The sequence below is a fragment of the Bison bison genome, unplaced genomic scaffold (genome assembly GCF_000754665.1).
Source record: "Bison bison bison isolate TAMUID 2011002044 unplaced genomic scaffold, Bison_UMD1.0 scf7180017864326, whole genome shotgun sequence".
Taxonomy (NCBI): Eukaryota; Metazoa; Chordata; class Mammalia; order Artiodactyla; family Bovidae; genus Bison; species Bison bison.
Genome location: NW_011494898.1, coordinates 6427109 through 6441569, shown reverse-complemented (window position 1 = coordinate 6441569; position 14461 = coordinate 6427109). Strand labels below are relative to the sequence as shown.

Below are 14461 nucleotides of genomic sequence, written 5' to 3'. Positions count from 1 at the left end.
CAGCATTGTTGTACTCCTTTCCCAATTTTGAACCAGTCCCTTGTTCCATGTCCAGTTCTAAGTGTTGCTTCTTGACCCACATACAGTTTCTCAGGATACAGGTAAGATGGTCTGGTATGATCATCTCTTTAAGACTATAAAAAGTATAAACACAAAATTCATAAGAAAAGCCACATATCTAGGCTATGTTTCATGATAGCTTTTTGAAGCATGTTAAACTTATTTGCCAAAACAGAACCATAATATAATCTTGAGAAAGGTCTATGTGACAGGTTTCCTGTAGGAAAATTTTAATTTAAGGAATATGTTTTCACATTGCCTCCAACAAGAAAAATAAATATATTGACAATTTGACAGTGATAATATGAAATTTTACTTGGTACTATTTTTCCTATTATGAGACCTTAAAAAAAGAAACTCTAAAATAAGGAATAAGGCAAGCCTATTTATCATTTTGAAATATAAAGGAGTATAACCTGAGCCCCAAGTTAAACATCCATTCTTTATGTAGGCTGAAGAAAGAGGAAGTGTGAGGAAAACAGCTAGTGGTTCTGAGTATTAAGCTTCTTGAAGGCACAGATTATTTATTTTCTACTTCCCTTCTATATGCCCAGGGCCTACGAAGGTACCTGGTGCATATAAAGTCATCCAAAATATTACTTTTCTACTTCAGTGGAATTTCAAGAATTGTCCTGGGGTACTTAATAAGATGGGGCCACTGACTCGCCAGTAGCCCTTGGGTCAGGTCATCTTAACTCTGCAAAAGCCAATCCATTGTAGATGCCACCAGGAGACCTGAGTGTCTGCCTGCTTGACTCCAATGGCATTCAGAGAGGTAAATGATTAGAACTCTGGTAAATGGTCACCAGTGAAGAAAAGTTTCAGGTTGCCCAAGCCAATGTGCAAAGTGTAGTCAAAGGATATTTGAAATAAGTAACAATCAGAAGTAGAAACCTGATCCTATATCTGTAATGATAAATGATCTACCTGTGAAGTGATGGAGGCTCAAGGCAGACTTCAGCCTGCAAAAGGGAAAGAGAGGACATTAATCTATCAGGATCTTATAGTCCTCACCCAAGGTCCTGGAGAAGGTAGAGTTGTGGCCAAAGGTATCAGGGTATGAAATGATAGTAGAAAACTAGAGGACATTCTTATTTATCTCTGTTCTTCATGGCAGTGTACGTGTAACTCAGTTCAGAACAGCCTTGGTTTTGATGACCTTGGGAGAGCAGATTTTCCAGCTGGGAAGCAGATTGGCCCCGATTGTCAGATTGGGTTCCAGGAAGATTCAGTCTGCATTATAAGTGCATACCTAATCAGCTTTAGTACTTCAATTTTCTTTGAGTCAGCCTGGTCCACTTTTATATAATGGAAAAAACTGAAAATTCCAGATTAAATTATTAACTTTACATAGGGTTAGATATCGTATTGGAGAAGGCAGTGGCACCCCACTCCAGTACTCTTGCCTGGAAAATCCCATGGACAGAGGAGCCTGGAAGGCTGCAGTCCATGGGGTCGCGAACAGTCAGACATGAATGAGTGACTTCACTTTCACTTTCCTGCATTGGAGAAGGAAATGGCAACCCACTCCAGTGTTCTTGCCTGGAGAATCCCAGGGACAGGGGAGCCTGGTGGGCTGCCATCTATGGGGTTGCACAGAGTCGGACACGACTGAAGCGACTTAGCAACAGCAACAATAGATATCATATATCAGAACCAGAGCCCAGACTCTAGTCTTCAGATATAGATATACATACTTATAACTCTGCCTTCACCTTTGTCCCTTTCACATTAGCTCTTATGTATAGTCTCTATTTTAGACTGCTTTAAGAATAGATCTCCTTCCTCTTTTTCCACACCATTTCATTAGGATATGTAGTTTACTCATCACCTCAGTCTCATAATAAATAGATAATTATCTTATTTTTTTCACATGTGTACCTTATACAAAAAGTAACAAAAAGACCAGCACAAAATAAGATAACCCATCTTTCAGTGGTCACATATTCTTTTTTTCCTTGTTAATCTCACACATTGAAAAGAAGTTCCTGTTTCACATAGTCATGTATTTTTCTCGGTATCTGAGAGCTGGAATATTAGAAGGCGGTCTTTTGGTCCAAGATCCATTATTATCACCAAATATATTTTAGGATTCAAAATGTGAAGGCTCTTTTGGACATCAGGGCAATAAAGGAGATTATAAAATGTAGTTTGAGAAAATAAGGACACTAAAAGAAGGAAAATATCTCAAGAAAAACTGTTCCCAGGACTTTGTTTTAAAACACTGATTTTCCTATGGTGGTGTTTGCTCATATAGAGGAAAAATGCGAAAAGTATTCTGTGCAGAAGTATATGAACCAAACTGTTACATTGGGAAAATGTGCACAAACATTTTCACCTTTCATTTGCCATTTTCTTTTTAAATCTCAAATTTTCTTTAAAAAATTTTTAATAGTATACCCGAGTATTACTCCAGATAGACATAGGAACTATTTCACTTAGTGTTAGCTTAGTGTTATCAATTTTACTGGGATTTCCTATTTCAGAAGTTTACCCAAAATAAGGTGTTGTGGTTTTAAAAATAATTGTATAAAAACAATACATCACTCAATTCATTTATATTATGTACTATATATAGTAGATATGTATTATATGTACTATATATGTATATTATGATAAATTTAAGGACATCAGCACCAATGATTCGTGTAACTGTATTAATATCTATTTATTTGGCCCTTCTCATTAATCAAGCCAGAGATCAAACCTGGGTCTCCTGCGTTGTAGACAGATTCTTTAGCATCTGAGCCACTAGGGAAGCCCAGAACAATCATATTGTATTTTTAATACCATTCTCTGTTTATAAAATGCAAAAAAAAATCATATGAATTCTTCCAAATATCTTTTTCTCTTTTGTATTTTGGAAAATTTCTCATTTTTTGATCCACCTGTTCAGAATGAATGATGTGTTATTTTAAAGGTGGCAAACTATGAAATACAGCAACTTTCATAATGATCATAAATAAGCCATTTGAGTTCTAAAAATATTGCTGCCAGTGGAATACTTTATTGGGGTTTAATTTTAAAATCCCCATAGAAAATATGCTGTATTCCATAAAAACTAAAAAAATGAATGTTTAAATATATATGCAGGTAATTTTTTTCTTTTAATTTTGCATTCTGAACCCACATAGCTATCCTAGCTCTTCAATTTCTGTTCAGGAGAAGTTCATCTGTAGGAGTGTTTATGTTGTCAACGCAGCAATCATATTGAAGAAAGACATTTTACAATGCAATCACCTTTGCAATTGCCATTTCTGCAGTGATGGCTATCTAAGCGAATTATGTCACAGTCTTTTTTTCTTCCCTTTCTTCATTTAACTACTTGATAGCACTTTTCTACTAAACCCCTCCTTCTAGAATAATTGAAATAATATGCCAAGAACATTAGAAATCCCCACAAAAATTCCAAATTTTATTTTTAAAGGTCTGAAATGTCATCCTAATAGAAAATGTCATCTGCAGAATCCTGAATTAGAGAAGCCATCCATGGGTTGTGGACTATGGGGCCACATTTATTTATTTTGACTGTTATGGATATAATAAATCATTCTAAAATAATGTTGACATTTGTGCATTCTGCTAACATGGCAGTTTAACAGCCTGCTCCATATACTGCTGCTTGAGTTAAGGATTTGCTATCACATTTTCCAGCTTAGTTCTCCCAATCTTAGCACAGCAGACAGTGGTAATGTCAACTGCAGAAGTGCCAAGAGAGAAAAAGATGGATAATGTATTCATATTTATGGGCGATTTTAAACTTCATGCCATTGAGCACATTTCTCTGAATGGCTCTTCTAGCTCACAGCTTTTGCTTCTTTTCTCTGTCTTTGGGCTACATGAAGGCTTTTTTCGCTTTAGGTATGGCTTTCACTTTGATTTAATCCTGCTCTCTCTGCCCACCAACAGGAACACAGAATGCATTAGCAAGAAAGATATCATAATTGAAATCAATACCATGACTTTGAAGAGTGTTTCCATGATGAGTTCTGGTCCTGTGTATTTTATATGCTGCCATAACCATGTTGATGTAATGGATTAGACATTTCCATCAATTCAGTCCATACCACCCCCTCCCCTCCACACACACAGACACACTAGCACAATGCTTAGAAACATTTCTTTTAGACTGAATTTATTGTTCAGCTCTTGGACTGCCAGTTGTTTGATTAGACTGAACCATTCAATACATAAAAAGAAGAGATGTACTTGTTCTTCAGGTCAAAAATGTGATTCAAGCACCATGGTGAACACTTTGTCTGCCTTCACTATAAAAGTACTAATTCAGATGTGCAAATGAGCATATATTTCCATTTCTGATTGCTATTTGCATGACATTTCCTCCCTTGACTTCTAATCATTGTTGACTCCTGAAACCTTCTTGGCCGTACTTGACTGCCCATATTTTCCTCCACTAATTCATTAGGTGAGCTTTTTCTAGCACTTTGCCATTCTACCATGTGCCGATCACTCAAACACAAACTTTGAAATTTTGCAGGTGTGGAATGAATTGGGGTGATGACCTCTGTGTGTCTTGTTTTCCTGTAGAAAACGTGTGTATGAATTCTAAAGAAGGACCTTAATACTGAATACCAAAGCCAGACAACCCACCTCTGAAATTGTCTTCTGTGAGTTTTTCTAGTAACATCCTGGCCTTGGTAGTGGAGAAGCAGCCATAGTAGCCACACTTAGGATGTCCTAACTTTCTTACAGTCAAACAACCATGATAAGAATTTGGCATTTCCTGCAGAAGAAAGAGAATTTTTGCTTTAAAATTTTTTTGCTTAGAAAATTCTCCATAAAAAGTACAGTAGTGATGCATACCAGATCCCTCTGGTGCTCACATTTTTTTTTTTTTTAATTTTCTGTGCTGGGTCTTCTTTTTGTGACCTTTGATTGTCCATGACTTCCTTGAATACCTGCAAAACTTCAACAATTGTCAGATGTCATAAGAGTAGATTTCTAGACAAAGGGAATGTCATAAGCCATTAGCATTTTTTAATCCATTGATTTTATGCATGTGAATATAAAGGAAACCTTAATCAAGATGAGTTTATTTGCTACTATGGATACCAATGAGCTTCCCAAGTGACGCTAATGGTAGAGAACCCACCTGCGAATACAGGAGATGTAAGAAGACATAGATTCAATCCCGGGTCGGGCAGATCCCCTGGAGGAGGGCATGGCAACCCACTCTAGTATTCTTGCCTGAAGAAACCCATGGACACAGAAGCCTGGCACACTACAGTCCATATGATTACAAAGAGTGGAACACAAGTCAAGTGACTTAGCACACACGCATGCAAGGATACCAACATATTTTTCTTAAACTTCTATCTTTAGCTCTTGCTTTCTCTAAATTAACATTTGTATTCTGTCTAATATCTCAAAGTTCTGTTGAAATTAGGAAAAATATTTATTTTTTTCTTTTTGTTCATTTTGCTTTTCTGAATATAAATGTCAAGCATAATCTTTCAATCTCTCACAAGCACATTTTAAGTGTATACCTATAACAAATCGTAAAATGCTGTCTTTTTTTTCAGTCTTTATGACGTTTTAATTTTAAAGATGAAATTTATTTCAAAAGTTCTTATATAAACCAATCATGAATAAACTTTTATAATGAACTTCTCAAATCTTTTTACTGTCTACCTTTCTGGCTCAGCTGGTAAAGAATACGTCTGCAATGTGGAAGACCTGGATTCGATCCCTGGGTTGGGATGATCCCCTGGAGAAGGGAAAGGCTCCCTACTCCAGTATTTCTGGCCTGGAGAATTCCATGGGACTGTATAGTCCATGGGGTCACAAAGAGTCAGACATGACTGAGTGACTTTGACTTTCTTCTTGGGATAGCTTTGTTATAATACTATTACATTTCCTTTTTTATTCAAATGAACTGTTTTCAAGATTAATGATTATTAGCAAATCTTGATGCAAGATAAACATGATACTATAAAATTACCATTTCCTATCAACTATCTAAAGTAAAAAAGTATTTGGTACTAAGTGTTCTTATGTTCAAATTCTAAAAGTAATTTTTAGTCCCAAGGGAACTTGGTACTCCAAGACTTAAAAAAAAATTTTTTTAATGATATTTACATAATACATATATTTTTAATCACTAAGTTCCTCCTCATCACTGAAGTATGTGCTTTTCTTTATCCTTGGGCGTCTTGAATCATCTGATGTTGAAGGACCTCCTGAACTGGGTTTCCATTTTTTTTGTTCTTCAATTTTGGCTTGCTGGAAAGCTATGGCCTGACTGAGGCTGTCAAGAGCAGGATCTTCCCCTTCATCTTCACTTTCTTCTACTTCTTCAATTTCTTCTTCTGGCTCAGGAATTTTCTTTTTTTTTCTTTTTCTCTTTCTTCTTTGGAGGTTCTCGTTCTCCAAGCATATTTTTAGGACAGGCATAACTTAAGTGTCCACTTTCCCCACATTCATAACACTTAGATTTATCAAAGTAGTTTCGTCTTCGGATGAACTCAGCTGCTCTTCCATTGTCAATAGCAATGCTTGCTTTTATCACTCTACCAAATAACTGTTTGTTGTTTATTGCCCGGGTACAGTTTTGTGCAGAGTCTTTATCCAAAAATAAAATAAATGCAACCCCTTTACTCCTTCTGGTATCTTTATCTTTCATTATAGTAACCTTTACAACTTTGCCATACTTGGAAAATATCCGATATAAGTCATTGTTGGTCAGGGAAAAGGGCAGATTGGATACATACACTGTGCTTTTACTTGGGGCCAATCCACCACTCATTTCTTCAAGTGGGGTGGGCCCGGGGGGAGGGCCAGAAAAGCGCGAGCCCTCAGCTCACTTGGGGCTCAACCCCCAGCGTTCGTCGCTCCTTGCAGCTGGCATCACGGGTCCCGGGAGGGGTCAGGCGCAGGAGACGAGAACTGTCCTTTTTTTTTAAGTATAGGCATTAAAGGTTGAATCAGGAAATGTTGCATATTTAGAATGTTTTTGATAATCACAAAATGCAAGCTAGAGGATATCTATTTTTTCCATTAAGGTTTCCCTGGTGGCTCAAGGGTAAAGAATCTGCCTGCCAATCTGGGAGATGTGGGTTCAATCTCTGGGTTGGGAAGATCTCCTAGAGAAGGAAATGGCAACCAACTCCAGTATTCTTGCCTGATAAATGTCATGGGCAGAGGAACCTGGTAGGCTACAGTCCATGAGGGTTGCAAAAGGATTGGACATGACTTAGCGACTAAACAACAATAACGTAATGGGAATATTGTTTCCACACACTCACCCTGCAGTGTTGATGGTAGGATTATTTAAAAGCCATTGTCGAGAGGTAAATGATTCCAGTACTACACAGATAATAAATGCATGCATGCAATGCTTAAAATAAATGAACAACTCTAGAAGATACTTAATATAAGTGGTTCCTAGGAGAGGGCAATGGCACCCCACTCCAGTACTCTTGCCTGGACAATCCCATGGACTGAGGAGCCTGGTGGGCTGCCGTCTATGGGGTCGCACAGAGTTGGACACGACTGAAGCAACTTAGCAGCAGCAGCAGCAGCAGAGATGTTAATTTTTACTAAGTAATTGAAAAGTGGCTGTTTCTAAACTGAGGTAATAATTTTACTTTTATTGACAAACAGAAACAAGAGGAAGTTTGTGTTTGTTACACAAATAGCCTCTGCTGCCTTTAAACAGAAAAAACCCAAACTACAGCAACAACAAGTAGAACCCAGGAACAAACAATGTATGTGTTTCTTAATAAGTCACTTTTCTGTCACTAGCTGCTATATAAATTCTCAGGAAACCAGGCAGAATAAAGGTATGCTGATTCATTTCATTTTTTTGTGCTTATCTGTTTATTTTCCTGAAGTTGTTTGATCACTCTGGCTTTTCATTTTCCATATCTTTATGGCTGTATGGACTATTTCTGAAGATTGGCTCACTATATCAGAACGCCATCTCTCCTGCCTTGTTAAGTTTCCTCCAGAAAAACAGTTCTTAAATAGCTTCCCTTCCCCCTTTATTGAAGCTTATCCAACAATTGAACTCTCTAGGAACTTTGAAAAAATGAAGCTGATTAAATGTTTCTGCAGTTTCACAGGCCTGTCTGTATCTTGGAATGTTCAAGATGAGAATCTGTTGACATGGATAACTAATAACATATAAGTGTATCTTCTGTGCTTTGCTTAAACATGTTGTTGCACAGGCAAAGCTTTTCATGCAGCATCAGATTCAGTTTAACCATGAAGGAAAATATTGCAGAATGAATGTTCAATGTCTGTATTTTGTTTGCACAGCCATGAGTCTACAGATATGTATGTGTATATGTTAGGATGTGACACAAGAGTTTTCTAGTTAAGTGTCTTCTGTGATTTGTGAATAGACAAACTCTTTAATAAACAAATTTGTTCATATTCCCATTGAAATTCATTTAGTTCAATGCTGCCCAATAGACCTTTCTGCAGTGATGAAATTATTCTGTATTTGTACTGTTCATTACAGTAGCCACTAGCTCCATGTGGCTTGTGCACGTGGCTTGTGACTAGTGTGACTGAAGATCTGTATTTTTAAATTTTATTTTATTGAGTTAAATTTAAATAGCCACTTATAAAGGTAGCTGTTGCTTTGGACAACTCAGAGCTAGTTGATATATGAATTCAACTTGACATGATTAAATCATTATTTTGTTCAGAGTGTACATGTAGTCAAGTACCTTCAGCACCTCAGAGCTAAAAGAGGATACACGACTTCTCCCCTAAATCCAGTTCATGAACACATCGTGCATGAACAGAATGAAGCTAGTTATATTAATAAAGGGAACGTGCAGGAGACCATACCAGAGAGTAGTTCAGGGTATGCACCTTAGAGTATGACAGACTTGAGTTCAAATCCTGTCTCTGACCTGCACTTGCCCTATTATCTTAGAGAAGACATTTAAAGGTCTCTGAGCTTCCATTTTCTAAGTTATAATTGGAGCTAATAATAATGAAATCAAGTCTATACAAAACTTAACACTCAACACAGAGAAGTGACGATGGTAAAGGTGATCCTGTTCATGATAGTGTCCCCTTCATACATTCAGACTTATTTAATCCCATTACTTCTATTAAAATACGTCTACATTTCTCAGATGAGACAACTAAAACTCAAAGTCACTATATTCAAAATCACTTAACTAATCCAAAATTTAAATTATAAGTCTAATTCTAAAGACCTCATTCTACTACTTACTTCTTTTTAGTTCAGTTCAGTCACTCAGTCATGTCTGACTTTTTGCAACCCCACGGACTGCAGCACGCCGGGCCTCCTTGTCTATCACCAACTCCCGGAGCTTGCTCAACCTCATGTCCATCGAGTCAATGATGCCATCCAAACATCTCATCCTTTGTCGTCCCCTTTTTCTCCTGCCTTCCAGCTTTCCCACCATCAGGGTCTTTTCCAATGAGTCAGTTTTTCGCATCAGGTGGCCAAAGTATTGGAGTTTCAGCTTTAGTAACAGTCCTTGCAATGAATATTCAGGACTGGTTTCCTTTAGGATTGATTAGTTTGATCTCCTTGCAGTCCAAGGGACTCTCAAGAGTCTTCTCCAATATCAACAGTTCAAAATCATCAATTCTTCAGCACTCAGCTTTCTTTATAGTCCAACTCTCACATCCGTACACGACTACTGAAAAAACCATAGCTTTGACTAGATGGACCTTTGTGGGCAAAGTAATGTCTCTGCTTTTTTATATACTATCTAGGTCTTTCATAGCTTTTCTTCCAAGGAACAAGCATCTTTTCCAATTAGACCTTCCTGCCAAAAGTCTAAACTTTTATTCTTAACTACAGGTTTGTCACCCTGAAGGTGATCTAAGTCACATTTAGGGATGAGAATACTAAGTAGGTTGTTGACCTCAGCCTTTAAAATAGGATTACCAAGGAAGCAAAAAAGGAAGAAAAGACTAAAGCAAACAACAAAGAAATATGGGGGAGTAACTCTCTCTGAATCTATATTTGAAGAATATACATTTCCTACCTTCTGAAAGAAGGTGGATGGCAGACAGAAAAAAGAGAATATAAGTCACACAAATATGAATGACTTGTCCTTAGGGTTCAAGCCCTACCTGGCTCTACTTACCTATTTCAAACAATAAATGCAACAAAAGTTTCATAAAATATGGGTTCCCACCTTTCAAAAAGCATAACTCTAACTGATATGTTCATTACCATCATTTTATCAGGCTAGACTAATCAAATTAACAACTTTTTCTTTGCTGGAGTAGGGATAGGGAGACAAAAGCCTGACTGCAAAAGAGACCAACAGTTCCCTTTTCCTATGTTTAAGTATGGCAGAAAGACTTTGAAAGCACACCTTCAAAATTATTCTACTACCTGAGTGGTAGACCCTTTGATAGATGCTCCCTAGAGGTGAAGGAGATTTGTGTTATGACTCAATGCCAGGAAATACAACTGCCTTCAAACTGAAAAAAAGAAAAAAACAGAGATGGAATTGACATTTTCCTGGTAAATCCAAATAATCTAGGTCATGATTCCTAACTGGTGAGTAACTGACTCCTGCTGGGATATAGTAATTAATTGCAAGAACCCATTGATTAATCTATATTTGTAGAGACTTGATTGGTAGACAGAATAAATAAATATTATATAAGCTGCATATACATGTTGCAAGGTTTAAAAATATACATATGTGGTTTAATTGCAAAGATGGATTGATTTTAAACAGGAAATTCAGAGTGCTTGTGAAATTATGCATTTTCTCAACCACCATCAGAGAAATACAAGCAGTGGCATCTTGGGAGAATCTATATTATTCAAAGTCTGTCATGAAAATAATACCATACTGAAGCTCAGTTCCTGGCTCCATATGGCCTTCCCGAGACCTTCTGGGAATGATGCTTCTTTCTTGGTTATGTGATATTTACTCTTGCATTTAAACTCTCTAACTGGATAGAAGCCTCATAAAGAAATGAATTTTTTTTTTTAATTTTTGTTCTAATACCAAAAAATAGTCACAGAAACAGTATCTAGAACACAGAGATGAGTTCATAAAACCCTACCAATTCTAGAGCTACTGATTCATTTGTCTACTCAAATTTTATAGAAGTGTGGAAGCTTGAATTCAATTTTATTAAGGACATACATACAGTCCTTCCACTTAAAGTACTATGGGTCTTTATTTTTTTCTTTAGAAGAGTTTTATAAAACTTGCTGTTGATTATAGTATCACAAAACATTTATTGTATCTCTCAGCTTATTAGCTCATATGGATAACATCTATTATAAAGAAACCCAATTTTTAAAATTCTTTCAACTAATTTCCATGAATTAACAATATCCCATTAAACTGATAGAATTCAAGGATAGAAAATAACACAATTCCCAATTACTCTATTAAGTTCTACTTTAGAAATCTGTGGTCCAGTGACTACTAAAGTGTAGGGAAATTGTTCAAATTGTTGTCTTCAGCTTTTTTGTTTATTTATAATCTACTGATTCAATGCCTAAAGTCACTGAGAAACACAGCTGGAGATGTAGCCACCACCAAGAACCCAAAGCCATTAGAACTTGAAAAAACATTGAAATAATTGGGCCTTGAGTTTAGTACAAACAAGTTAATGTGATCTCATGCCATACAGAACATGGATTGTTTCTGACTTTATAGAAGGAACAAAATTCATTGATTTCTTTTTGTTTGATTAAAATAGCTTTAGAGTAAGCTCACTGGAAGTTCTTTTGAATTATTTATGCTTATAGCCCTAAAGCTAAGTAGATAAGTTGTTGGAATTTTTTTTTAATGTGAATAGCTTTATAGCTTGTCTTCCCATGATTATAAGCCTGAGAGGATGAATCTGTTTTCTTATCAGTTGAAGTAAAATATAAAATACACCAAGGTGTTCATTTACTAAAATATTTCCATTACTTATTAATCAAGCCACACCATTATTTCACCATACTCCTGAAATGTTCTAGAATTGTTCTGATTGTCTATAAATGTACTCTTTCTGAACAGTAAATTTATTAACTATGAACTTATACCTTAAGTTTCTCCAAGACAAAGATATCTTTATTTTTTCATTTTAGCTTAATGTTGGCCTATAATTCAAAAGTTTTATTAAACTGAACTATTACTAACAGTGATTTGATTTTTATACTTTAAAATAAATCCACAAGTCAGGACACAAAAATTCTTTGTAAGACCATCAGGCAATACATCCTGACTTTTAGTTCAGAAAATATGAGCACTATAACCAGGAAGTACCAACAATGTCATGAGACCAATTGCACTATGAACAGAAATTCCCAAAGGAAGCTGAAGCTAAGAGCTACTAGAAAGAGTTCTTTAGATTTATAAGCTCCAGACAGATGACACCAACAGAGTGAGACAGAAAGAATAAGATATACAGTGAGTCTAACAGAATGTTTCCAGCACCAAACCATGTATCACATATATCAGGTATTCAATGTATGTTTGATATATGAAAATCTCTAATGTATTAAAACTAAAATCAACATCATCAGGAAATGTTTAGAAGGTGGATATATAAGATCTATGAGAGAAAGCTTTAAAAAATGTCAGTATAGTGTGTGGAGATTGGCAGCACAATTTCATAACTGCTTTCAAGCTTACATAAGCTTATTAAGAGTTTTGCACTCTGTGATAAATGGATTAAGAAGAAAGTTGGCATATGGAACACATCCATTTATCTTTCCTCCCTCTTAAAACTTCATTAATTTAGCTATACAGGAACAAACCCAGAAAGGACAAAGAAAAGGAAAGAGGCTATAACAGCAGAAAAGTGATAATCAATAAAATGGTAGGAAATGGAAAGTAGATGACCAAGTGCTAAAGACTTAGTAGAACAGACTATGGACTAAGGACTAAGGATTCGCTCAGTTGTGTCTGACTGTTTGTGACCCTGTGGACTGTAGCCCAGCAGGCTCCTCCATCCATGGGATTCTAGGAACAGCCTAAATACCTGCAGGAGGCAGAAGGTGATAGCCATGTGAAGTGAGCTGACTCAAGTCTACACAAATGCTCAGGAATTATAGACATCATGTACCTCTGAACACTTGGGTGAGTGAGTATAAAAACTGCCATATCATTTGAAAACCTGTACAAAAAGCATCCAGAAGCCCCCATCTCTTCACTCAACTGTAGTAGATAGGAGCCTTATACTCTGTAGAAATTAAATTAGGAAAGTTCTCCAAGAAACCAGATAAAATAAATGGGAAAAAAATAGGTACAATTTTGTACACAGGAAATGAGAATTAGCTATGAATCTCCCCAACTTTACACATGAGTCTACCCCCTGGCTACCCGCACCAGAACTTTGCAATAGAAGGCTCATAATTCCAGGTTCCTCTTACCTCCTTTCTATGGAGAAATGGGCACATTGGATAAAGAAGATTCACCACAAGATATATCATCATAAAATACTTTATACAGGCTTAACAGAGTGTTGTCTGTATCAAAATGTGAAGAAAATGTGAAGAGTTGCATATGAGCTCCCCCTTCCCCCCAGGAGCTGTAGTAGCAGAGGTCTGTTGTTTTTGGCTCTAAGGCTTGTGGGGATTTTTAAACTCAAACTTAAAATTCTAAATATAAAAGTCTCTTTTAATTGCATTAGGATATAAATGGGCAATTATGTATTTATAAACACTAAACATTTTAGAAACAACTGTAAGAATTCTTATATTAGTTTTAATAAAAAGTAAGCTAGGTCCAAAATAATAGCTCAGTAATGTCCGACTCTTTGCGACCCCATGGAGTGTAGCCCACTTAAGCTCCTCTGCCCGTGGGATTCTCCAGGCAACAATACTGGAGTGGGTAGCCATTCCTTTCTCCAGGGGATTTTCCTGACCCAGGAATTGAACCCAGGTCTCCTGCACTGCAGGCAGATTCTTTACTGTCTGAGCCACCAGGGAAGCCCAAAATAATGAACACAAGTCCAATATTTGGTATAAAAGGAACTGTATTTTGAGATGGGCTTGGAAACCAAAACCAATTGATAACATTCACTTAAGCCAAAAGGCAGATCTTAAATTTCCAACCTACTTACTTGGGCTCCATGTGAACAGAAGGAACAGCCAGATCAGATGAGATCAGTTGCTCAGTCGTGTCCGACTCTTTGTGACCCCATGAATCGCAGCACACCAGGCCTCCCTGTCCATCACCAACTCCTGGAGTTCACTGAGACTCACGTTCATCCAGTCAGTGATGCCATCCAGCCATCTCATCCTCTGTCGTCCCCGTCTCCTCTTGCCCCCAATCCCTCCCAGCATCAGAGTTTTTCCAATGAGTCAACTCTTCACATGAGGTGGCCAAAATATTGGAGTTTCAGCTTTAGCATCAGTCCTTCCAAAGAACACCCAGGACTGATCTCCTTTAGAATGGACTGATTGGATCTCCTTGCA

At 36.9% G+C, this 14461-nt stretch overlaps 1 pseudogene across 1 annotated transcript; it reads right to left on the bottom strand.

Moving 5' to 3' along the window:
- Positions 1-5893: 5893 nt before the first annotated feature.
- LOC104998262 lies at positions 5894-6960 on the bottom strand (annotated as a pseudogene). Its single transcript, XR_826433.1, has one exon. The product of XR_826433.1 is annotated as a zinc finger CCHC-type and RNA-binding motif-containing protein 1 pseudogene (transcript).
- Positions 6961-14461: the final 7501 nt, after the last annotated feature.